Source organism: Ostrinia furnacalis, unplaced genomic scaffold (assembly GCF_004193835.3).
Source record: "Ostrinia furnacalis isolate ACB-3 unplaced genomic scaffold, ASM419383v2 OfSCF1415, whole genome shotgun sequence".
NCBI classification, from domain to species: domain Eukaryota; kingdom Metazoa; phylum Arthropoda; class Insecta; order Lepidoptera; family Crambidae; genus Ostrinia; species Ostrinia furnacalis.
In genome coordinates, this window is record NW_021131654.1 from 118,905 (window position 1) to 145,911 (window position 27,007).

Below are 27,007 nucleotides of genomic sequence, written 5' to 3' on the forward strand. Positions count from 1 at the left end.
TTTCGACATCATAAGGATGGTACGCAAGCCCTGGCGGTGGAAGGGGCCGATGAAATTTTCACAGATCCATAATAATCTCAAATCGCTTACTCCTCTAAAACCGCTTGTCACTCATGACTCGTGCCACCCACATTAGCTGGCGCCACGCCCAACGCGTCGCCCGGCAGTGTGTCACTTGTGTCACTTGTGTCACGATATGTGACCCCGCTTGATTCATTTGCTTGTCCCAATGATTCGTTGTGTCATTCTGTGACAATTGAAAATCGATTTGTGACCGTATTTTCTCAGGTATTCGGAATGATAGATAGAGTAGTTTCTGGAATTCGTAGTAAATGAAACGACTGTTTGTTTTACGAAGGTATTTATGAGTTCCTTTCAAATGAATTTCTTCGTTCTACGGTTTATCGGAATCAAAAGTGGTGGGCATGTCCAACTCGGGTTGATCTCTCTTTAGTACACCAGGAGAAAACTCTTTAAAACAATCAAAGGAGATTGGTGGATCACTCGAGGCCGGACAGCGAACCAGAGCCTGAGATGCTGCGGACGAATGTCCAAGTTAACACAAAATAACCACCGTCGTTCAACGATTTATCCGAATCAAAAGTGGTGGGCATGTCCAATTCGGGTTTATTTCTCTTAAGTACACGAGGAGAAAAACTCTTTGAAACAATCAGAGGAGAATGGTGGATCACTCGAGGCTGGACAGCGAGCCGTAGCCTGAGACAAAGCGACGGACGAATGTCCAAGTTAAGACAATAACTGGATTCACATTGTATAACTGCCTAAATTGTAAGACCTAATGTGAATGCTAATGTGGTTATGCAATAAACGATTGAGTATTGAGTATAAGTAGCTCGTGGCTCCGTTTCATTGGGCTCTGGTGGACACCGTCAGGTTTTAGTGGGTAGAAAATGTCCGACATAGTCTCTAGTCTTCCCCATCGGCCAGTAGGTAAGCGCAAAGCTATTCCTGACGAAAAAAAGGATCTCTTTAGTACCTCAACCTTTAAAATGTGCTATACCCACCGCAAAACCACTTAAATCCGAATTACTGCATTCTCCGACATAGAGCTATCCATTATGTAGCAGCGGCTTTCACAAAAACAACAGAATAGTAACTGAACGGCTTTTTTGATCCCTATTTAAAACAGAGCGGTGGGTGAGCTTTGGCTGAATAAGTTATAAAGCTTTTCCAACCGATTCTACGCTTTCGACAATTCGAAATAGAGACGAATTTGGATTATTTTTGGGCACTGAAATAAAAACACTTGAATGCATTCACTTTACGCCATACTGTTTGACGTTCACATGCTCTACAAGTGAAAATTAAAAGCGATACATTTTTCATGATCGTTGAATGGTATGAATGTACGATTCATAATAGCTTTTAATTCTAATTTTATGTATATTTTTTTTCATAGTTGGCTTATTTACATGGGTGTGTTGTGTACTTACATAAGCCTCAAAAAAAATACAACTTATTCAAAAATGTTTCGACAAGACAAAACTAATGCGAAAGAAAGAAACAACCGTTTATTTTTCTGATTATCACTTCGAATAACAGTTTGGACAGTTTTGATTTAAGGTTCCGACTTAATTTAAAAAATGTAGATTTGTTTTCTTTTTTCATAATACCAACATTGTGACTTATTTTTATCAGTCTTTCAAGGCTTCGGCAGACCAAACGCGGGGCAGTAGCAGCGCTGTTGGAATGCGGGCCAGCGCAATTGTAATACAAGAAACTCTTTGAGATGTGTGACACCAAATTTGAACGCGGGCCCGCGCTCCGCGACGCGCCGCACTGCAACTGCCGAACGACAAACCAGGCGACGCGGGAGCGGGACAGAAGCGGCGCGAACGCGGCCCCGCGCTGTTGTATTACTATGGCGGCCATATTAGCATGACTCACCGGAGGCAGGGCGGTAGCGCGTTGAAAGCGTTTTACGAATATTGTATTTTTTTACAACCACCCGCGTTGCAACTGCTTCGAAACTGCTTCTGACCCGCGTTTGGTCTATGGAAGCCTTTATAACTCTCATCATTACCTACCTAGGGAGTTATGACCAGCCATTTATGAATATTAATCCACAATACTCCCCACAAATCACTTCACAATTTCCGTCACAAGTCATCCCAAATAGCCCGTCAATTCAAACGCGAAGTTTATTATTTTAATAGAGAGTTAAAGTCGTTATTCGTTAATGTCATTCTTCCAAATTGCAGACACCCAGAGGGTAACCGGGCTAATTACCGGCTTCCCTTTTACCCGGACAGACCCCCTTAACCCTTCCAGTGTCGGCGAAATTGGGTACAGGTAGGTATAGACCACTTAGGTAATTAGACGGTGCTGCTGTGATTTTAATTTACAGACGACAGCTTCTACAGGTGTCCCAAAAAGAGCATGCCAAACTTATGGCGATGGATAACCATCTAAAAATTGTCACAATTATTTTTGATGTTTTTTTAAATCCCCAATTCTCTTGTTGTTTTTTGAACACAAAGCTGAGCTGATATTTTTCAAGACATAAGTATAAGAAGAAGAACAAGAAAAATATCTGCTCATTTTATCCACTGGTCATCTTTAACTTTGGCAAGCTGTTTTTGGGACATCCTGAGAATCTGGGTTCATACCCCAGGTAGGACCAAACGCATTGCTGAATCACTTAGAGCTGGTCAATATGACGCGTTTTTAATCTTGCGTTTTTAAAACGCGCGACTGCATGTGGACAAAATGTATGAACCGCTAGTATCTCACTACGCGATTCGAAACGCGCGAGTAAAAACGTACCAACCGAATTGAGAACCACCTCCTTTTTTAAGTCGTTTAAAAATGCGTCGCCTCTTAGGGAGTCGATTTTTTCACTTCTAATGTGTATCGATATACTCGTAGTGTCTAATTTCCTGAGTTCAAAATTTTTCTTTTATTTGGTGTCTATGTAGACATAAGTTGTCTGTGAAAAAGGCAAACCTTTAAAAATACATTTCATAATTGCTAAACCCATTAATTGTGTGCATGTATAATTAATATTGAACTAATCTTATGTTTTCATGTACAAAGTGACATAATTTATGTTTTATTTATGCAACCGAGTTATATGGCGCACTATTTAAGTGCGGTTGAGAATTTATAATTAATTTTAGGTGCGCGCTAAAAATGAAATGTTTGTGCGAACGAAACATTTAGGTACTACTTGTGCGATGTCTAATTTATCAATTGATTTTAGACCTTAAGTAATTTAAATTCTAGTTTTAATTAAATCAATTTGAGATATTTTAGTTATTTTGTAGTTGGTCCGAAAGAGACTGCACAGTGGTTAATGTACGTACCATAAAATCAATTTCAACCTTAAACGAGAGTATATGTGTTATTTTTCCATTTTATTCTTTTATTTAAAGAACAGGCAAAGGCATAATGCCACACAACCAAGTCGTCAGTTGTTAATAAATCTAGTAGATTGAAGTACTCGTGCCTTTTCCATTCCATGATATATCTACTCGTAGGTATGCCATCAAAAGGAAAGAATAGAACTAGAAAGTCACAAGAGTCGTTTATTTTCTGCAAATACTTTTAAAAAGCTTGTTTATACGTCCCAGTATTTAACCCTACTACAGCCTACAAAAAATGGGCCAAAAAACTATCCCATTACCTCCCTTGCACTAAAAACAAAAGTCGTCCAGTCAATTCCATCTTAACCCTCCATTCGTCTCCGTCAAAATGGAATCTGGCGAGCCTCTCTATAAATGGAATTAAACAAATCCCGTATCAGTGGCAATGAATACAGTGTGCAAACATGTGGGTTATTTTTTGGGGCGCCACCGTCTACAGTGGGCCCATGGGAAATTCACTGCCTAGTCTAATAGAGGTGAGGAAGGGGTTAAGTTGGAGGACGGAGCGGTTTTGGAGAAATTATTATTTTTGTAGGTACCTAAAGCAAAAGCGTAGTGTTTTTTTCTTTTCAACGCTCAGCCCAGGTGAGATAATACGAATATGCAGGTCAAAAGCTCTTGCCTGAATCTCTCACCTGATGAAAAGTGACACATTAATTTAATAAATTTTAATGCAATAAGTACATAATAGTAACTAAATTGTATATTTTAAGCATATGGATGATAAATCATTTGTAAAGGTCATTTAAGATGACGAAACTACTCAAATGACAAATGTTGGACTGGCCAACTCGAGATCCGAGGAACGCTGGTTCAAACCCCGCCGTCCCTGGATTATTGTGGTGAATTCACTCGTAACACAAGCTTTATATCTGGGGGCACGGCAGTGCCCCCACCAAGTCGAGCAAAAAAGCGGCACGGCCGTACCATCCTTTTCTCGAAGCAATTCAGGCCATTTTCGACCCCCTGTATCATCGTTGTGGATAAAACTAGAAGACTGAATTTTCAGTATCCATGCAGGCATTGTAAAGACACTGTATATTTCAAATTTCATTCAATTTGAACCAGTAGTTTAAGAATTATAACGGGTCAAAGTTTCTTAATTTTGTCACTCACTGACTGACTGACTGACTGACTGACTCACCGATCATCAAAATTCTAAGGCACTTCTAGCAGACCTAGAAGCTTCAAATTTGGAATATAAGTAGTGTTTGGTGTATGAATCAAGGAAAAACTAAAATATTTGGTGGCACGGTAGTGCAACCGCTAAGTCTAGCAAAATTTTTCAATTTCGGTCCAGTTTTATAAATATTTAACTACTTACTTAAATAACTTTGTAATACTTGCCTCAATGTAACCTTGTTGGTGTTCAAATAAATAAATAAATAAATAAATACCATATAAATATAAAGGCGCACGGTAGTGTCCCCGCCAAGTCGAGTAAAAATTTTCAATTTTGGTCCAGTTTTCTAGATACATAACTGCTGTCTACGAAATACAAAAAGAAATGAGATCCCATCAAAAACAATACTTGTCAAAAAAACCAAGTCTCGCAACTCAGTTGTTCTACGGTAAAAAGTTGTGAGATCCATGTAATACCAAGTCCAGGCCAGGAAATCTTTAACGTTTTACATAAATATATTGACTTGGCCATCGCATGAAAACACGTGTAAATTAAATTATTTAGTGCGATGGCCAAGTCAATAATTTATGTAAAACGTTAATGATTTCCTGGCCTGGACTTGGTATTACATGGATCTCACAACTTTTTACCGTAGAATAACTGAGTTGCGAGACTTGGTTTTTTTGACAAGTATTGTTTTTGATGGGTTAATCTTGTCGCGAGGGGTTAACAGGATTGTTATAACTAATTATATTAAATAATGAAGAATTACTACGTAACTACAAATCGTTTTGTAAAAAAATATTACATATATTTTTCAGCAAACGCTCCGCTCATGACCCATGTCGCAGTGTACGAGATTATTTGGCATAAACAGATAACGAACCTCAAAAATCTTGGGCCTCTGTGTAATGTTTCGTGCAATACTTCATCCAACGCTCTCGTCTTGAGTAATTATTAAAACCTTCACTTAGTGGGTGTAATTAAGCTGGATAGAACCTTACGCCCGTATTCACAGACATTACTATGAGGTCTCACAGTGCGCGTGGACGACCCTGTGACACGCGAACCAATCACAGAGCTCTATTCAAGGCAGTGCGTTCGATTTGCTGCTTCACTTAAGGAAGCATCGTATGTAATTACGGGTGTTGCTATTGTAATTAAGTTGGATAGAATTATAGATTAACAACACTTAGCTAGATGGATATTATGGTGTTTACAAGCGCTTCTTATAAGTAAGGTAAAAATCATTATTATGTCATCCAATTTCATCTTTGGGCTGATTTTTCAATCGTCGGATTTGCATTGAAATGCATATCTCTTATCTGAAGAAATACATTGACACGCGATACGCGGTAGGCAATAACAAAATATTACCTGTTTTTGCCTGACGTTTCGATCGGGTTGCACAAACCGTAGTCACTCTGACTGACCGGAAACGCCGGAAAAAATAGGCAATATTAAGTGGCTACAAATAGTTCGTGTAATATTACATACGGTGCTGCTCGCCAGTTAAGTTACTTGACTTGGCTTGACACGCTACCGCGTGTCTAGATTATTACCTACTGCGTCAATATCGCGTTAATACCTGTGTTTTAGGTTACAATTAATTAAATTATGCAACGCAAAAGCATAAAAATAATTAATAAATAAAAATAAACACTCGAAACATTATTTCCAGGAGCCGACCTCAAGGTTAACAACTAATACCACATTGTCACCTCCACTTAGCCGATCGTTTAAGGGCTATTATTAGATCTCTACCCTTCGACAAAAGGTCACCATGCACCGCAGTGTACCTCCAAACACGAATAGTCTCTAAGTCATAGTACAAAGGTCGATTATTCCATAAAAGCTAGCGCACATCAATCACTTTCGACGTTGTACTACTCACTCCCTTTAACACCTTGTTGGCTACTTATTATAATAGGATATTATTATAATAGGAATGGAAGTAATTGTTTCCAGTTGATAGAAAAACCTCTGGAAAAAACATAACCTCCTTCTGGCGCAGTCGGGTAAAAGCTCAGAGCTTTTCCTTTTACTCTTGGAGTAATCTAAACCGCTCTAAACGGGACTATTCCCACCTCTAGTTCCCACTGCTGCAACTCTTGTGTAGCCAGGATCTACAGCTTGACCGCAATGAAAAAAATCTCAACCAATTAAGGTCAAGTGACATCTCTGTTGATTTTCAACAGGTTAAACTGCAGAGAATGTGCGAAGGAATTCAATCTAATTCCACCAGCCCCCTTCCATCACCGGGGAACTAAACGCAGGTTAGCGTACCATTCTTACATCGTCGACATTCCACCAGCTCGCACTAAGCGTTTCGCTAACTTATAATGCCAACAGCTAGGGACTGGAATTCGCTGCCTGCTGCTGTCTTTCACGAGCATTATAGGCCTCTCCAAGATGAGAGTGAATAGGCATTTACAGGGCAGGTATGTACCATCATACCAGACTGCATCTCACTTAACATCAGGAGTGTTTGCAGTCAAATTGTTTAGCATAAAAATACTCATGAAACCATAAGGTTTACGCGTTACGACGCTACGAGGTCGCTAAAGAGTTGCTACGAATTTGCTACGATATCATGCGTAGACCCGTAGTACGTAGCGCGATTTGCCGTAGTACGGAAAGATTTTTTCCATCCAAAGCCCCATACAAAGAAGTTTTTTTTAATTTGATACCATTGATCTAACTGAAGTCGCTGAAATAGCCCGACGGATTAGCAAGCTGAAGTGGCAATGGGCAGGGCACATAGTATGCAGAACTGATGGCCGATGGGGCAGCAAGGTTCTGGAGTGGAGGCCGCGTACTGGAAAACGCAGCGTGCGATGTCCACCCGCAAGGTGGACCGACGACATCGTAAAAGTAGTAGGAAGGCGCTGGACGCAGACCGCTACCGGGCAACATGGAAATCATTGGGGGAGGCCTATTTTGCGCTGTGGACGTCCTATGGCTGTGATGATGATGATGAATAAACTAACATCTGATGATTGTTTTTTCATATTTGTGAGTAAAAGAACCATAGAAAAGATAGCGCTGTCTATTACACAAAGAAATTGTTCCACCAAATTATCCACCAGTATAAAGAAACAAAATATCTTTCAACATTTTGTCTTGACCTCCAGATTATAATGTAAATTGACATTGTTATTGAAACGATTTAATAGGGAGATTCCCTCCAATCCAAAATCGTAATGACTTGAAATAAGATTCTTTGCTCGAGTCGTAAAAATAACTTTAAATGCGACGAACTTCTAATGGGAAGTTAATTTTACTGCTAACGATCCTTGTGAGGAAAATATGTCCTTCTTTCTCATAGATATTCTTCTAATACGAGTATAATTATGATTAAAGTTTACAATGTGTATGAAGGTAATTCCATGAAATATGAAATGGAACATGGAATAATACTATTTGAGGATACTAAGTTTGCGAATTCAATAAATACGTTCATAAACCTCAGTTAAATAAAAAGTCAAGAATTTCGAAAGTAAAATAAATTCTAAACCACACCATACCATGGCAATGGTAAAACAGTTATATGAGGTTGCCCTAAGAGAGCCCTTGTCACCTCATTACTGCCCTAGGGCAGACATTTCCCTTTTATTGCTACACCCGACATACCACTCAGTAAAACTCCAGGAGAAACCACTTGGTATGTTAAATTAAAATGCAACGCTATAGACGACAAAAGGTCAATAAGAAGACTAGAGACAAGTCAGGTGCTCTAAGTCCGATTACGACACTCAAATTACCGCCTATTTATATCGATTCAATATTGAGTCCTGCGATTTGTTTTTAAAGATTGCAAAGCTTACGAAACAGAAAAAATATGTACAGTACACCCGTATTCACAAATGATGCTTGCTTAAGCAAGCAGCAAATCGAACGCAAGTATTTATTATAGCTCTATTATTGGTTCGTGTGTCGCCCTGTGCATTCACGCACACTGTGAGTAACAAATAAGTTTGAGATACAACTCTTAACGCTAAAAATTAAATAACCTGTATCATTATTGTTTCAGCATAATGGTGAATGGAAGTCCACTAACTAGACGTAAACTTCTCCCAAAGAGCGGCAAAAAAGAAAGAAATAAATAAATCAACCATATCAAGCTATCTTATCAAGATCAACTTCCATTTGTCAGTGAATTCAATAAAAAAAATCATTCGTTTTAAATCAAAATCTACATACAAATAGATACCCAAATCATCACACCCCACACTACCCACCCTAATTGCAGAAGTTAACAGCACTTTAACACGGCCCATTTGTAGGTACATGTGTGACTTAAATACACCCTTGTCACCTAATAAACGCCCTTAAGCTGACCATCGCCCTTTTAGTGCGGTAATTCATATACTTTGTCTTATTACGCGGAGGGCACTAAAGAGAATACTACTGCAATTTAGGAAGAGGCAGTGGTTTTGGTGAGAGCGGGGAGTAGTAGTTATTTGAATAATATTTGTTCGTAGTTCATAAATAAAATGTAACTAAAAGATAACTAGCATATCGTATCTGTAGGCAATGAAACAAACGATATCGATTTTTATTTAATAAAGCGCATATTAGTTTGTACTGTTTTGAACCTAGTTAGTTTTGCAGGGCATTCGGATACCGCACTTAGCCTCACGATTGGGCCATTGTGCGCGAAATATGGTTTTTCTTCCTACCCACCCCAGATCCCCCCAGAAAGCAAGGAGCCTGTCTAGGCCTGCATTGGATGTGGAGCTAGTTTTGAACCTAAATTACGGACGTAGCGAAGCGATTACGAAATTGAATCTGTTACATTTCGCACCCTTAGAATGAAAGTGACTTAACTCAAAATTCCTGTTACTCTCGATTTCACCATAAACTGACCTTATAAAGCATGCTCTATATCCCTGTATAGATAAAGTGACCTATCTCTTAGTAAAGGCAGAGCAACGCATACTTCGGTCTCTTTCACTAGTCCCGCTTTTCATGTATGCATATTGTGTGAAAGAGGCAGAACTAGTTTTACGTCGGCGGTGTTTGCGAGTGTACGTGTAAAACCTCGGCGGATCTCGAATTGTATCTGTTTATTACAAAAATACTGTAAAGGTAAGTTCTTGATTTTTTTGTCATAAAGTGAGTTTGTCATAAATTTTGATGTCAAAATTTTCTAAAAGCACATGTTCACTCATGTAATATATCGCTGGTCACTGCAATATTATGGTTAATGATTTTTATGGTGAAATTGTAAAATGTATGTTATATCAAAATATCAGACGTTTTTCGGAAAAGGAGGCTTACGATTTGTACAGAGATAAACAAAAAAAAACACTATTACACATTATTGAAAACATGCCACTACAGCTTTATAAAAGTCCCAAAAATATCTAATGTCATTCACGCAATGATCGTTAGAATAAAAAGTAATTAGACGTCTCAAATCAAATTAAATTAATTTCGAACTCCTTCTACATTTTGATTAATTTAATTGCGAGTCTAATGACAGTTTAACTCACCTCCGGGACAAACTTGGCCTTCAGTGAAGGCCCTTCACTGATTCGGTTTGGCGGTCAAGCTGTAGATGCTAGCTACACACAGGAGTTACAGCAGGAATAGGCCCGTCTCAAATCAATTTAACAGTTGAAATATTATTTACCTACACTTGTAGGCCCCAAAAGATAAGGAGACATGTAAAGTGCCCCATAAGGGCTACCTTTTCTTTTTTTATTATTTTCTATTGACGTTCATAAGTGCCACTTGTGGTCTAAACTGAATAAATATTTTTGATTTTGATTGATTTTTGATTTTGATTTTGATTACTGTAAAGCCTGGTCCGTGCTCACGGACCAGGCTTTTAGTAAAAAACCTATAATTTTACAATAACGCTTCACGCTCCCACTCAAGCCGCGGCCCACATTTATTACAGCCCACATTATTCTGTACTAGACTGTTATTAAGTCAAAATATCACGCGCCCACTAACGAGCGGGTTATTAGGCCAATGGCTAATCCCAGCGCTGGGCTTTCCAGCGGAAATGGCGTAAGTTTGTGCCCAGATTACGACGAGTTAGAGTTTTCTGTTTATCATTTTGATGTACATGTTTTGTGTGCAAATACTTGTGTTCTGTATTTTGATTGGGTTTGTGTTGGAATGGTTTAATCGTCAGGCGATTATCACACTGCACCGCGCTCCGCCGCGGTACGCGTGACGACAGATTTAATCATTTTATGCAAGTACCCCAGTTTGTATAGAAAACACGCGCGGCACAACACACTGAAAACGCGTTTGCGTGCGGGATTCTTTATATGTCGCCACGCGGACCGCGGCGGAGCGCGGTGCAGTGTGATAATCGCCTGAGGATGATGTTGGCCAGATCTTCCAATAGCCTCTGAGAAATGCTCTTTTAGTAAAAACCGAATGACCGAAGGAAGATAAATAATAATAAATAAATAAATAATAGTAACTAAGATAACATGGCGGTTTTATTGACCTTTGCCGATCTTTGTAAACCTAGTCTTATCCACAGCTTAACTATTCGAACACAAAAGCTGACCTCAACTTTAAAATCAAAGGACAAACCAAGACCTCTTTTATTGAATAAAATACACAATAATAAAATATTTCTCAAGCCACATTCAACCTTCACGAAACCTTCTTAATGTCCTTTAGGATAAATGTGAGAATTTGAAATTTCTGAATAAAACGAGTTGATTGCNCAACTTCATCAAATCGTGTTTCCATCCGTTAATAGCCCTAGAAAATATCCTCAACTATGCCCAAAAAAAATCTAAGCCTTTTATTTTACTGTTTAGTACCTCAAAAATGAAAAATGAAAACCTCATTTTCGCCATTTTCTCTGTTACCCGGCCTTAAGGAGGGCACTAAAGAGAATACTACTGCAATTTAGGAAGCGGCCGCGGTTTTGGTGAGAGCGGGGAGTAATAGTTATTTGAATAATATTTGTTCGTAGTTCATAAAGAAAATGTAACTAAAAGATAAATCGTATCTGTAGGCAATGAAACAAACGATATCAATTTTTATTTAATAAAGCGCATATTAGTTTGTACTGTTTTGAACCTAGTTAGTTTTGCAGGGCAATCGGATACCGCACTTAGCCTCACGATTGGGCCATTGTGCGCGAAATGTGGTTTATCCTCCTACTACTACCACCCCAGATCCCTCCAGCCTGTCTAGGACGCAACGGGCCTCATGCAGCGAAGCTGATTGGATGTGGAGCTAGTTTTGAACCTAAATTACGGACGTAGCAAAGCGATTACGAAATTGAATTACAATGACATTTAATGTCAAACGGCTCAAGTACCTTCTGTACTCGCCTCTCTGCCCGGTGAAGCTGGAAAAGCTCTTCAAGCTACCAGCGTGCGTCCCTTCAAATAAAAATAACAAAATTTTCTAAAGGCATCTCATAAGTTCACTCATCATCAACACATCGCTGGTCACTACTACGCATATAAGATGCTGTCTTATTGTAGTTACTGATTTTTATGGTGAAATTGTGAAATGTATTAAAATTTGTTATAGGTATCAAAATATCAGGTTTCTAGAAGCTTTCTTTTTGTATAAAGATAAACAAAATATCACTATCACATAATAATGAAAACAAGCCACTACAGCTCTAAAAGAGTCTTAAAAAAACTTCTAAAGCCCTTCACGCAATGACCGCTACAATAAAATAAGCCATCTTTTTAGAATTAGATGTCTCAAATCAAAAATTCAACAGTTATATTATTATATTATGTTTTATTCAGCGACACAAAACAACATGAAGAAGATAAAACTAAAACTAAATAAAGTAATGTGCGTGTCACTGAAACGGTATCCACTCAGCATCATGCCGAGGTGTCGCAAGGGACACCACGACGCTAGTCTTCCGTGGATACTCGAAGAGCAAAAGGCACTGCTATTACGACGCAGCAACACACACTTGATTGGCGTAAAAATATACTTTAATTACAATAACGCTCCACGCTCCAACTCAAGCCGCGACCCACATTTATTACAGCCCACATTATTCTGTACTAGACTGTTATTAAGTCAAAATATCACGCGCCCACTAACGAGCGGGTTATTAGGCCAATGGCTAATCCCAGCGCTGGGCTTTCCAGCGGAAATGGCGTAAGTTTGTGCCCAGATTACGACGAGTTAGAGTTTTCTGTTTATCATTTTGATGTACTTGTTTTGTGTGCAAATACTTGTGTTCTGTATTTTGATTGGGTTTGTGTTGGAATGGTTTAATCGTCAGGCGATTATCACACTGCACCGCGCTCCGCCGCGGTACGCGTGACGACAGATTTAATCATTGTATGCAAGTACCCCAGTTTGTATAGAAAACACGCGCGGCACAACACACTGAAAATGCGTTTGCGCGCGGGATTCTTTATATGTCGCCACGCGGACCGCGGCGGAGCGCGGTGCAGTGTGATAATCGCCTAAGGATGACGTTGGCCAGATCTTCCAATAGCGTCTGAGAAATGCTCTTTTAGTAAAAACCGATTGACCGAAGGATGATGATGATGAAAAGGGGACGTATTTTTAAAGAGATCAATCGAGTTTTGACACGCTAAATGCTAAGATAATAGCACAGTGCCTACAGTATTATTTGCATTATCATCTGCGTATAATATGTTTTATAATATAACAGTGACTTGCTATTTTTGCGCTGCTTGTTTTCAGAACTAGTCCATTTGTTGTCCCGAAGCAGTGATAGAGTTATAAAGTAATACTGAGACATGTAAAAGGACTTTTTATAAGTCTACTTGCAAAATAAATGAACTTGAATTTGTAATGAACTTTTGTAATGAAGATGTAACAAAAATCCATCCATCTAACAACGAACTTCCGCATTTTATATACATTCAAGATGACGATATTCTTCTATCTGCACTCAAACAATACGAAGAAAACATGGCGGTTTTATTGAGCTTTGCCGATCTTTGTAAACCTAGTCTTATCCACAGCTTAACTATTCGAACACAAAAGCTGACCTTAACTTTAAAATCAAAGGCCAAACCAAAACCTCTTTTATTGAATAAAATACACAATAAAATAAAATATTTCTCAAGCCACATTCAACCTTCACGAAACCTTCTAAATGTCATTTAGGATAAATGTGAGAATTTGAAATTTCTGAATAAAACGACTTGATTGCGTGATACATTGTAGAGCTTTGAAAAACGTTACTTGACAAAAACCTCATTATCATTTAAGGACAATGCGAGGGTAGTTCAATAAAATTGGATTTCGTGCTAATGGAGCATGGGATAAGCTCAGCTGTGAAGGTGAAACTGAGTCATTTATTTATGTATGTATCATAGACGGCCATAGATAATTTTGAATTTTTAGTTTGTTCGTTATAACGAGGTTAGCTCATAGCGTAAAATACACTCGACAATCGGCATGTTTGCCTCAAACTCCCTAGCACAGTTGTCCAGAGACGAGACTATTCCCACCTCTCGTTCCCACCGCTGCAACTAGTAATCTACAGCTTGACCGCCAATAAAAACCCAACCAATGAAGGTCAAGTTTGTCCCGGGGGAAAGTTAAACTGTCATTGGACCCGCAACGAAATTAATCAGAAGAACATAGGAGGAGTTCGAAGTTAAGGTTAGACTTCCCCTCCATTGCAAAGTCAGGTGACAAACAAAGGTTAGTATAGTAACCTTTATGAAAAGATATGCACCGCGGACAAGATGTCCGGAGAGTAAAATGTAGTAGTAGGTTCTAAGGCAAGACTTTGCAACTTTTAACTAGTCTGAGATGATAGTTAAATTTCGTGTTTCGAAGGACATGTTAAGTTGCCCAGTCGTTGTTTATGGCGGCTCATAAAAGTCTTACACTATGATTGAGAACTTAGTTGTCATAACCTAAGACCATCCAAAATAAAACAGTATTATAAAAATTCAAACTGTGGTAAGCTTTGATTTAAAAAGAAATATTAAAGAAATTCTCACCCGTTACGTCACTCAACCCTTTCTTGACCGATTAGCACAATTTCCCCACTAATGAGCCTAAAAATAAAGCCTACCTACACAAAGCGATCAAATTTATTTCGCCCAGTAAAACCGGGCCACGTAGAGTTTGTCGCAAATAACATAAAACTAAGGACAAGTAGGTAATTATGGCTTATGATCGATCGCCTTTACTACCGGCGCCACGAAGTCCAGCTGGGCTTATTAAAACTACCCTCACACAAACAACCTTATTCCAAACACGGTAAGGTCTCAATTTGTACTAAAACATGATGTAGTCACGCCAAAACTTATTAAAGTTACATGAATTAGGAAATTAGACTCAGTTACGTTTGCGTAAAGTTCAGAAATCGATGGTTGCGTGGAGTAGGGTTGCCATGATTTTGTGTATAAATGTTGGGGCCTTGAAAAATTCGGTCTCAATGAAAGTTTTTGGGTCATCGTAAAGCGCTTATCGCTTAGGATTAACGTCTGTTGTTTGTTTTAATTAATACAGAATTATCTCGACTTGGGCCTCAATTATAAAACGATACTGAAAGTATGAACACTGTATGAAAAGACTCAAGCTGTGAGCTATGAATTTTGGAGAAAGGTGTAATTTCAAACCTATCTCTTGTTAAAAAAAGAAATACTTACTTTAGTAAAACTATCACCATTTAAGAAATACGAGATACAATTTTTTCCATGTTTTTTAAATCCCCAAAGAGCCTATCTCTTGTTGATGTGTGTATAAATGAGGATATTTTTCAAGACGAACAAGAAGAATAAGAAATTATCATCAAGGATCAAGAAGAAAGGTCATCTATTAGTCTAGCATGTCCTTAAGTTTGGCACGCTTTTTTGGGACATCCTGTATATGTACAACACATTATACCCTTGGGCACCTTTTTATTTATTTACACCTCACGAAAAAACAACTAAAGATTCCTTCCAAACTTTGGTTCTAGTTGTGCAATAATGTTTCAAATTACAATAACGAAATATTGTGTGTTATATTTCGTTATATTTTGCTTACTTTTCTAAAAGAAGTTTATTTATTGTTCTTCTTTAGACTGTTCTAAACGTCTAAAGATGATGCATTGCTAACATTAACAAAGTAAAAGAACCCAACAAAGGCAATTCTAACGTAAACTGAAATAAAAAGCTTTTAAATCTTTGAAGAAAAATAGGTTTTCCACAAAAAAGGTGGTCAAATCTTATTAAATAAACAATATTTTGGTACTTAACGAGTTTAGTTTTCACAAAGGGGGATAATTTTCCTAATTTTATTTTGAAAAATTATGTTTCAAATATTCAAAGACAAGGTTTTTCTCGCTGCTTCGCCTGATTTTCAGTCTGTTGCAAAAATAAAATAAAATTATCATGCGCGCATCTTTAAAAAATCTTTATACAAGTACTTATTTTGTTTTTCCCTGGGTTTCAAACTATCTATAACCAAATATCATCTAAATCTTTTGTGGTTTAAGCTTAAAAAATGTCATACGCAGACGAGTTACTTTTGGATTTATAAGTAACTAAAAGTAAGATGGATGGGCAATTCCCGCACAATTACATCTATTTTGACGACTACTGGACTATAAGTTATTAACTAACTTTTTTTCTCATGGATTGAATGGTTTTTAATGAGAAATAAATGTTCTTTAAGTAAGTACTAGTAATGTACTTCCTTAAAGTAAGTATGTGATACATGTACCTATAGTATGGTGGTATTTTTCTCTCTTTTGACGATATCGTGTGGTCATTTCCACTGAAGGCACACAACGCTCTGTTACGCCGAGCAATAACGAACGAGCAATATGTGGTAGGCCGTTATTAACAAAAACTAAGTTATAATATAACTTAGCAACGTTATAATATATTACCTATACATATATCGTGTAATATTGCTCTAGCAAACGCGATTTGGTCGGCAAGCAATATTTTTAAGGCTTGACTTGTTCAGAAACTTTAATTTACATTAAAGTGCTAATTAATCCTCAATTACTTAATTGATTTGATTCGATTGTCGAATTGTCGATTATTAATTAAATACAGTTATGATTGGAACGCTGCCACGAAATTCCGATCGACCAGCAGATCAAGCGCCGCAAGTGGAACTAGATCACCCTCGGCCACTCTCCGAAGGGACCACAAGCAGGCTCTGGTTTTAAGTCATGTAAGTCACAGTTGTATTTAAATCTAGCAACTAAAAAACTAGCAAAAGGGTCTCTACTAACTCGTTGTTTTAGATATTTTAAATTCAAATGCTACACTGTGCTGCCACAGTGTTGTGAGATTAAGTTATATCAAGAAATTGTGTAATTATATTATACAATTTTATATTTCAATTAAATACTCGAGCCTCTTTGTCTGGCCTAGGCTTATGGCTCAGTAATACATAATAATACATTATAGATCATTAATTTATACAGGGAACATCGATGGCTCCTACGTATACTGGCGTAAGTGAAAAAAGTAAATTTTACAGGAGAGCCATTTTAGTGGTCAGAACCATATTTTTGGGTCATATCTTCTGACCTACTAAAACGAATTTAATGAAATTTCACATTTAGCCTTAACATGTAATGCTTTTGCTACTGCTGTTATCAATTTTTATATTTTTCTTATATATTTTGAGATTTTACGCATTGCCCTTTTACGTCGGCAAATTTCTATAATTTCATGTATATTGTTCAACGTAAAGAGACTTAAATGACAACGTAAATATAATATTTTAAGCGATTACTCTCTTTATTTATGCATGTAATTATTTTAATTGTTATCATGTGCTATATCAATAATAAATCAGTTAGAAAAAGTCGTTTAATGTACCGTTTTACGTTTTAACGCAAATACGCCCATATACTGTGCTCGAGATTTAGTTAGGTCTTTTAACATAATGTGTCATATTTTAAAAAAATATAAATAACTTGAAAAAATCGAATTGCCTAAGGCGGGAATTGAACCCACGATGCCTTAGGCAGTTCGATTTTTTCAAGTTATTTATAATTTTCAAATTAGTTTGAGATGCGACTCTTAACGCTAAAAATTAAATAACTATATAATGTGTCATAATTTATAAATAAAACAATTTGCTAAATATTTTCATGGCTTTATTTAAGATTTGGATTATAAAAAATATATGTTTATGTAAGCGACTACTCGTATAGATTGACGAATCGTATGATTGGGCTTTATACGTGGCGTAGTTTTGCACATACGCCTATTTGCCTAAAATTTTATTTTGTATCTAATGGAAAAAAAAATTTTTTTCTTACTGATGTTATAGATTAGAGCAAAGTGAAATCATTGCTTAAATAATTGGAAAAAGGCGTAAGCGGCAGTTTCGCCCTTATACGTAGGAGCCATCGACATCTCCTTTGATTCGAAGTCTTATTTCTTCAGAAAAACCCACAAAAATTACAAGTAATTTTGATAACAACTTTCAACTAGATCAGACAACATTAATCCTTATTCAAAAAGCCTAAAACGTAAAACCTCAATATTTTTAATCACAAAATTATGCTCATAGACATAAAAGTAAATAATTAGGTACTTTTTTATATCCCAAGGGAGGGAAAGGCAAGTGTAATTCTAATATCGTAAAAGCAGAAAGCTACCTTTGAGGCGGCGGTACACATAAAAAAATAATAAAATGTAGTTCATTGTAATGAAGGGATAATAAAGTATCAATTTTTTCGGTCGCCCTAAAATGGGGAATTGCCCAATTATTAAACGGGCTTTGGAAGATTCTTTTATACCGACAGTTTGGGGAGAGTTTAGCGTGTTCCAAGGAAGTTTTCTTTTTGTTTATACAAAATAGAGGCTACGCGTGTATAAAAGGAGGTTCTTTTCTTGTGTTTATCTATGCCTGAATATGCTTGACTGATTTTGATACAGTTTTCTGTAAAGGGTCTTTCCGTCTCAATAATAAAATAGATATCCTATTTTTACTTATACCTGCATACATAAAATTAATTTGAAGGTAAAAAAGTCTTATCGCATCGTCCGTGCTGATTATTTGCGATTGATTAAAGAAAGAATTGGATTACCTGTGGACAAAAAAAAAAACAATAATTAATTTTGAATTCATCTAATGTATTAAATACATAGTCAAAAGAAATAAATCGAAGTATATACGAGTATCTAAACCCTTTTAAGTTTCCTGCACTTATACACGTCCCTAAAGCTCGATTCACACATATCACAGTCACAGTCTCATATGAAGCCACAGTTCCGTCACAGTGTCCGCTCAGTTCAGTATCAGTGCTACAGTGTTGCGTCAGTGAAATATTTTGACTATTTTAAAATGTCAGAGAGCTGTTTCAATATTCTTGTTCAGAAACTATGAAGTAAGTTATTTTGTTTTTGATGCCGCGGCGGCGTCCGTGATCCGACAAAAAAATTCGTCGTCAACGAATACGTCCGTGATTGCCGGTGTCGGCACTGACACTGACAAGTGGGGATGCGTTCATAGAAACTGTATGAAAGAATATTTCGCACTGTGCCGGTACTGAGCCTGAACTGTGACTTCACTGATATGTGTGAATCGGCCTTAATATAGCTTACTCTACCACCACCATAGAGGAATTTAATTCTCTAAGACCACCACTTCGGTTTGGAGAAAAACCTATCCTGCATATCCTGATTATCACATTTAACAGTTGAGGGGCAGAGCAAAACAATGTCGTCGTTTCAGCCAAATGACGTCCACTGCTGGACAAAGGCCTCCCCCAAGGTTTTCCACAATGAACGGTCCTGCGCTGCCCGCATCCAGGCTCTTCCCGCGAACAATGTAGTTGCCTACTAATTTATAGAGCCTTTAGCTTTTTAATAATCATTTCATCCTTTCTTCATATTTCGTTCATTTCCAATAGACCTTCGATATTCTCTTATCAAAACCGAGTAATTTACCAACAATACAGGGAAAATAAACAACTAACGAACAAGTGGGGTAAATCCATACTTCACATACAATAGTCCAGTACTTTGCGGGAAGGGATAAGGCTCTACGAGAGCCCTTCAGAGGACAGCACGATGATAACGAACCTCTCTATCTATCATTAGGTGTGTGAAAGAGATGACAGGAGGTTTTTCAGTTCGTATTGTCGATTGATTTGGTTGTTATGCCGACTATTATATTCTTTATGCATGGAATTGTCTATGCTAGGTTTTGTATGGCCTTGTCGGTCACGAGGGCTTTATTAAGAACAAAGTGAATTTATTATTTATTCAGTCGTCAATAATAGTTTGAAAGAAAAAAAAAGTTTATTTAGTAGGTACCAAGTTTGAGTAACTACCATTTATAAAATACTAATTAGTATTAGTACTCATATCATAGAGAAATCAACTGCTTTTCCAAAATTTTCAGGTGTCTGAACTAAGGAAGAAAGTCCCTACAAAAATATTTGACTATATTTGTGGGTTGGGTTTTTATGGCGGTCAAGCTGTAGATCCTGGCTACACAGGAGTTGCAGTGGTGGGAGCGAGAGGTGGGAATAGTCCCGTATATTTGTGGGCGCTTATAAATAGGGTAAACGTCTCAGAATTCGATTTACAAATGTTCACAAAAAAATTCGGTATTTTTAAGACAAGAGTTGACTTATAAAAAGTATCATTAATTATTTCCTGAACACTATAATCCGGGCCTTTTCAAGACGAGAGTGAATAGGCACTTACAGGGCAAATATGTACCATCCTAGACTGCACCTTACTTTACACCAGGCGCGATTGCGGTCAAATACCTGCCTTGTCTTGCATAAAAAAACTTATTGTCCTGGAATTGGTCTAAATATTAAAATTAAACCATGATCTTGAACTGAATCCAGATTTAACCTTCCTGTAATACCTGTTTAGCCTAAACTAAACCTGTGTTGACGACATCATATTAATTTAGCAGGAAAGCGCTAGACGCAGGCCGCTACCAACCGGGTAACATGGAAACCATTGGGGGAGGCCTATGTTCAGCAGTGGACGTCCTATGGCTGAGATGATGATGATGATGATGATGATGATGATGATGATGATGATGAAATCTGTGTTACAGACCTGTCATCTACAAAAGAACTTGTATAGCCATTTTCTGAAATAGTTCCTATACAGACTATTATAACTGAGTTTATTAAGGGTTGGGCTGGTAATACCGGGCTGATTTATTGCCCGGAATGATATAGAGCTGTTATATCCACCTGCATTATATGAGAAGTTTCTTTTAGCACTGTATCGTTTAATATAGAACGGAAGTAAAAATAAAACTAACGTGAATAAGGTAGGATTGTGATTGTATCATCAATAACAAGGCTTAAAAAGTGGACCTTATTAATAAGTACTGTTAATTTTATTGTGAAAAATCCAAAACGTAAAAATAACGGTAACGTTATAGCCAATGAGGTGCTGCCATAGTGACATTGACTTAACGTCAATGCCACACTAGAAACGTCAGAACACTGAGGGACGCGCGCCGGACGACTATTAAGCAAGTTTAGTATGAGAATATAATTTTTGATTTGAATTAAAAAAAATCTATTGTACTACTCAGATAGAATCATTTCACTGCGGGAAAACAACCACCATTTCACGGAGTATACTTCGTTTATTTATTTAATAGCTACGAGTGTACCTAGCAGAAAACAAACAAACAAATGACAGAAGGAATCGAAAATCGATAAATCGAAGATGTACTCCGAATTAACCTTCCAAAAAAGCAATTCCATTCCTGACAAATGCGTCCCACAACCTTCGGTGGTTCGAATAACTTTGCCCCTTTGAAAAATGACGTCACTAACGCCGAAATAACGGAGTGGATTCACAGAGCGTCTCGAGTAATGGAGCGTTCACAGTGACGTCACTTTTTAGGACGTTTTTATGTTGATTGTTATTTAGAGGCCATTTGTAGAGCTCCAGTTTTTATGAGACAGGGAAAGACTGTAAACCAACACTACATAGATCTTGTTTCGTACAGCCTATGCTGAGCTGAATATTCGTACTACATACTAAACTTATTTGATTTATTTATACATTTTATCGATCTGAGCGTTTAACTTTGTTTATAAAAAGGTCAACATTAAAATGCTGCTTTTTATTAGGTCTATTTTCGAATTTCAAGCAGTATTAAAAATATGTGTATGTGTATTAGGTATTTCTCTAAAATGTACACTTTGTCAATGTCCGAACATTCGTCCCAATTTCTTTCTTGATAACAAGTCACATTAATATAATAGCAATTCTTATAAAAGTTATTATCACATTACAAATAATTTCCCCACAAACTCCAGTGTGGATGCAGCGTACGATAAGAGATAGGGCTCAAATAAATACCAGAGTAACTTTGACTCCCCTGCCTTCTTTGATCCAGGGTACTGATAGAAATAAAGGTGCGTCCTAATTGGCAGACGTATTAAACAGTTTCTAATTTATTACTAAAGTTGGCTTCTCACTGAATAATAGGGATGTTCCTGGGTAAAAAAAGCAGTAGTTTGAAATACGCCCGTATTCACAAACATTACTATGAGGTCCCACAGTGCGCGTGAACGCATAGGGTGACATACGAACCAATTACAGAGCTCTATTCAACGCTGTGCGTTCGATTTACTGCTTCACATAAGCAAGCATCGTTTGCGAATACGTGCGTTAGTCTGTCGGTTAAGTTATAAAAAAATACTCGACACGTATTATTCACTTTTTCAAACTAATGAAAATCGAAAGATAAAGCGCGCCACAGTTCAAAAGAAGAGGCTTGTGACGTCAAGGCGTGCTTAAAAGTGTAGCACTTTGTGACGTCACGCGGAACTTCAATGCATCACAATTCGTAATTACTTGTTTGATTGACTGTAATAGGGATGTTTCCTGGGTAAAAAAGCAAGAGTTTTAATTCGTCCGTCAGTTAGCTTATTAAAAACAACACGTATTTTTCACTTTTTAAAATTAATGAAAATGTAAAGAGATAAAGCGTGCCAAAGTTCTAAGGAAAAGGCCCGTGACGTCAGTGACTGCGTAAAAGTGCAGCACTTTGTGACGTTGCGCGGAACTTCAACGCACTATAACTTTGTAATGATTTGTTTCATTGACAATTAAAAATATATGTGTCCAATCATTTTTTAGACTAAAATTGACGGAATAAAAAATTTTTTTTAGGAAACTAGCCTATTATGTCGTTCAGCAAGCGAAGGGTCATGAGTTCAATGTGGAACATGAGACAGTCAAGTAGTTTAGTAAAGTCACGTAATTATCTAAATTGACTTTTCCAGGTATTGAACCTAGTTCACTAATCAGGTCTCAGACGTGGATGTGCCCTAAGAGGAACAATGAGACCTTATAGACCAATCTGCAACAGTCGATGTTTAAGTAAAAAATCATGCATTGACCTGACTAGGAGTAGAACCTAAATCACTTACGGGTCTCAAACATGAATGTGCCCTAAGAGGAACACTGGTAATGCGGTGGGTCTTCGTTTAAACTGGTCTCAGTTTCGAGTACTTGGGTAAAAGTCACGTAATTAGGTACCTAAATTGACCATACCAGATATTGAAATTAGTTCTCTAACGAGCCTCAAATGTGGATGTGCCCTAAGAGGAACACTGGTAATGGGGTGGGGTTCCGTTTAAACTGGTCCCGGCTCGAACTGACGTTGCCTGGAAGGAACGCAATTGCCAACCACTTTTCTACTTGGTTGATTTATTTCCTCATTACAAGATGTACAGAGCTGCTATTACCACCGTGTTGCTTTTTGGATATTGTTTGAGGCGCCATTTTGGTGTGGTTCACTCATAACGGTTTATTTTCAAGTTGATTTGTCAAAGACTTTTAAGTACAATACAATACAATACTCAATATTTTTTGTTAAACTTAAAACTAGAACATTACCCTTTCACCATCATCATCATCATTTCGAGATTGGCCGGTTGGCAGCGGCCTGTATCCAGCGCCTTCCTAGTAATGTTGTCTGTACACCTTGTGAGTGACGTCCTACGTTGCGCATGGGCCCTTTAGGGCACGGCAATCAGAATTACTTGGTACACAAAAATGTGCCCGAACTAAATAATTGCTCACCAATTTGTTGATACTATCATAAAGGTATTTCTAAGCTACGGCTAAAGGCAAGTATTTCTTCAGAATTGTTTCTCACTTTCCATTTTGCAGACACAAACAAACGCAATTTTTCAAGCAAGCCACCGCTAATTCGAAACAAGCAGTCGTCAGGCTGACGAAATAGGTCAGGCTGGTGCCACAGTGAAAAAATATACAGTAGGTTCCTTCTTATGATCATGTGGGCATTAGCTGTCATTGGCGTATTCGTATAAAATGCCGGTAAAATGTTGGTTTTACGTGTAAAATGTGTCAAGATGTGTTTTAATCATTACAATTACGAATTTCATCAAACATCATCACATAGTGTCACTGTAGAACCAGTATTGGTCAGTCCACACTTTGAGCACATTTTTTTGCCTTTGTTCACTCCAACCAAGTAGGTAGTCAGAGCTATGCTTTCTTGAACTGTAATATAACCACAGATCTCTTAGGGTTACATTCTGTATTCTAGCTAGTATTACCTACAAAACACNTAAAGGGCTGTTGATGATGAAATTACCTGCTACGTACTATTTTATACTCGTGACTGTACAAAGGAAACCTACTGAACGGATCTGAACTGTACTGACACCCGTCTCTCGTGTTATCTAACCGCTTCCGGCTAGTCTTGCTTTCCATACAATGCCCCTTTTCAGTGGTTATGTGTATGTGCTTGTAGCTCAGTACTGGCTTCTGTTCCGTTGTGATTATCGAAGCTAAGCAACCTGCCTCATGGCTGTGAATAGGATAATAGAACATAGTATGGTATTTGTCGAAACCTTAGACTTCTAGAGGTTCATTCATAAAAAGGTGGACTGACGACATCTTAAAGGTAACAGGGAAGCGCTGGACGCAAGCCGCTACCAATCGATCAACATGGAATGCATTGGGGGAGGCCTATGTTCAGCAGTGGACGTCCTATGGCTGAAATGATGATGATAATGATGATGATTCATAAAAAAGCCCTCACTACATCACCCTCAAAAGGTCAGAATGTCAGCGAGAATTCGTGTAAATCCCTGCTTTCATCGCCAAATCATCATCATCATCATATGGCTAACCATACGACGTCCACTGCTGAACATAGGCCTCCCCCCAATGCTGCCCGGTTGGTAGCGGCCTGCGTCATTCGTCAGCGCATTCCTGCAGGGCATATACTACGCAGAACTGATAGCCGATGAGACAGCAAGGTTTTGGAGTGAAGACCGCGTACAGGAAAATGCAGCGTGGGATGTCTACCCTCCTACAAGGTGAACTGACGACATTGCCAAATATCAGAGATCATCTGTATCTTGGTCTATGTCATCCGAATCTATGTGAGATGTTTACTGTCTTCTACATAGAATGAACTCGGCTGATATATTGCCCTCTAAGCTGTTGGTAAGTATCAATATCTCATGTCAATGATGAGCAAGCGAGAGGAGCAGGTGTACTTCGAACCTGCGAATGCTGTCGACAAAAACTAGCACTCATATCGACCGATATAACGTTACCGTTATTTATGTGCGCATTATGGAAATTGTAGTTATTTTAGGAAAACTAGCGCACACCCGTACTAGACGCAATTTTTATTCTAAAAAGCTTGTTTAGTTGTTCTACTTAGGGTGGATTAGACCAAACATGAGTAAATATTAATCTCAGAATAAACTTGTCATTTTGACATATTTCCCATCTAAAACTGCCAATGTGTCAGTTAACCTAGGAGTTTTCTCGGATTAAAGTTTTTTCAAATCGGGCCTTAGAAGAGTTGGTTAAAATGTCGATCTAACCAACAGCCCAATTATTATTTTAACCTTCTCATTTATCAAAGCCACTTAAAACACGTTGTAGGTAGAATTAATTTATGAGTTAAACTGTGGGTATTCTTAGCATCCGCCTACACATTGAAACATAACCTAAACGCTAAGTTACTAATTATTTTATCAAGAGGGCGGTCCCAGATATGACACATTAATGCCGTGTCTTAGCGGTAATTACTATGCGTAAGTCATTTATATTCACAGCTGACTTTTCTCACATATCACCATGTCAAAAATGTGGCCTAACCTAACGTCATCATGATCATCATTAGGCCGTTAAAGGATGAAACACACTTATCAACCCGGGAATGGTACCTATCGTAATCGTATCGACTTGAGGCGGTCAGTATTATTTGTATGAACCTCCGTACTGCACACACTTATCCTCACCATAACGTAAACGCCTCGGCTGACCGACCTTTCCGGGCTGAGAAGTGTGCTATGTACCTTAAGGCTCGACAGCAGACTGTGAAAAAAAATTTCTTCTGTCACTGTAGATTAAAACACGGCAAATATCAATATCTATTGAGCTGAAAACCCCCTATTGATATTGCCTCACGCGTTCTTTATCCATCCCTAAACCCACTCTATTGCCCTAAACCATGACCCGTGACCTTCAACCTGAAACTCTTTATCTGGTACCAAAGTGGATTGGCTGGTGAGTGGCCCAGGACACGCCATGTCGATACCGGGTGACTGATGCCCGTTTATCAGGCAGATAATGGATGCTTGGCAATTGATATTTGGCTTTTGACCTATGGGATACTTGATTTTAGACGAGAATACATTTAGGTCTGATTTTTCAATCGTCGGATAACTTTTAACCCAAGAATAAGTTATAGTATGGAAAGTGTGTCGAAATGTAAATTTTATTCTTCAGTTAAAAGATAGGTATCTGACGACTGAATAATCAACCCTAAGTGCCGATTGTTCAATCGTCGGATAACTTTTAGCTGAAGAATAAGTTTGGCNCGTTTGGCACATTGACAGTTTCATTATGGGAAATATAAAAATGATAAGTTTATTCTTCAGTTTTATGCTCAGATCATAGAACTATGATCTGAGGTTTTATGATATTTGACGGTTGAAAAATCAGTCCTGTCAAATAGACAGCGTTTTACTTGAGAAAATGGAGAAATCTGAGGATATAATAATATACTAACGATATTAGGTGACGTTTAGGAAATGTCGATACGAGAGAACGCTGGCTAATTCTATTTACAACAATAATGACCTTTCCCATGGCAATCCAGTTTGCAGGATCCAATAATGCAGTTGAAATTCGAATTACAAATTTGAACGGATCGTTTTCTTTTTTTGCAGTGTCCCACAAACGGGATATTCGAGTGTAAACATGTATACTACTAATAGGATCCTGCAGAAAACAGTTCCTGCAAAAAACGGGATGTCTGCATGAGAATGAGCCCTCAGTAAACCCACCTCTAACACAAGTATATTTAAACTAGCTTTCCGCCCGCGGCTTCGCCCGCGTGGAATTTTCTGTCACAGAAAAACTTTATCGCGCCTGTCCCTGTTTCAAAAACCGGAATAAAAACTATTCTATGTCTTTCCCGGGACTCAAACTATCTCTATGCCTCTGTTAAGTGGTTTAGGCGTGAAAGCAAGACAGACAGACAGAGTTACTTTCGCATTTATAATATTAGTATAGATAGTATAGATAGCACA